Source organism: Falco punctatus (assembly GCF_963210335.1).
Source record: "Falco punctatus genome assembly, chromosome: 10".
NCBI lineage: Eukaryota > Metazoa > Chordata > Aves > Falconiformes > Falconidae > Falco > Falco punctatus.
Window position 1 is genome coordinate 21,152,042 of NC_137590.1, and position 844 is coordinate 21,152,885.

The 844-nt window shown below is 34.4% G+C and overlaps 1 long non-coding RNA gene across 5 annotated transcripts in view; it reads left to right on the forward strand.

The window, feature by feature from the left end:
- Positions 1–844, forward strand: part of LOC308070726 — a 69,672-nt gene that overhangs the window by 38,310 nt on the left and 30,518 nt on the right. The window lies entirely within an intron of this gene.

The following is an 844-nucleotide window of genomic DNA, read 5'->3' on the forward strand; positions in this document are numbered from 1 at the left end:
CTGGTCCTGCAAAATATGTAGGAAATAACCAAATACGAAGAAATAATAGTATTTTTTCTGAATTATGGTTTTCACATACTTCTCACAATTATTCACAATGTCATTATAATGGAATAGGTGTTAGTATCTGAGGATGTCTGGTGATATCAACAGAATACTGACAGATCTATGCCTTTAAGAAATAGAGGCATTAGCAAGCAACCTTAGTACACTGCACTTCCAAGCCATGCAATAACCTTGTCTTTCCTATAACATTATCTTCAAAGCATATTAGAAAATACATTGAGGAAATCCCAGATCAAAACATCTTCAAATTTTAGTTGTTTTAATGATATAAGAAGTTGGATATTATTTTTTTTTTCAACTTTCAGACCTGAAAGGCTTCACTCTGCAGAGAAAATGTTGTGTATTCCAGCAGAAACACATCTGCAGATTCGTGTCCAGACAAATCTGTTCTGGAAAATTAATTCTAAAAATTGATTTCATGGAGGAGTATGAATCTTACCGATAATAATCACAAAATAGTAGAATCTAGTGCAGTTAAATAAAATGGTATGTGTGACTGCAGTTTGAATGGGTAAAAATAGATTTAAGAACAGTATATTTCCAAATCTTTTCAGTTTCTTTTACGATAGACAATTCGTGTACAGGATACATTAGACATTCCCTTGTGAGTCTCATCCACTGAGGATATAAATTTGCCAACCATAGTCCAGCTCCAGGGTTTGTCCCTTAAGTCAAGTTGTAGAGGCTGGTGTACACCGCTAGAAATCGATGTGTTAGCCAGAATGGCATCCCTCAAAAATACCCATGTCATGGGAGTATTTTTATGTTTCTTACAAAG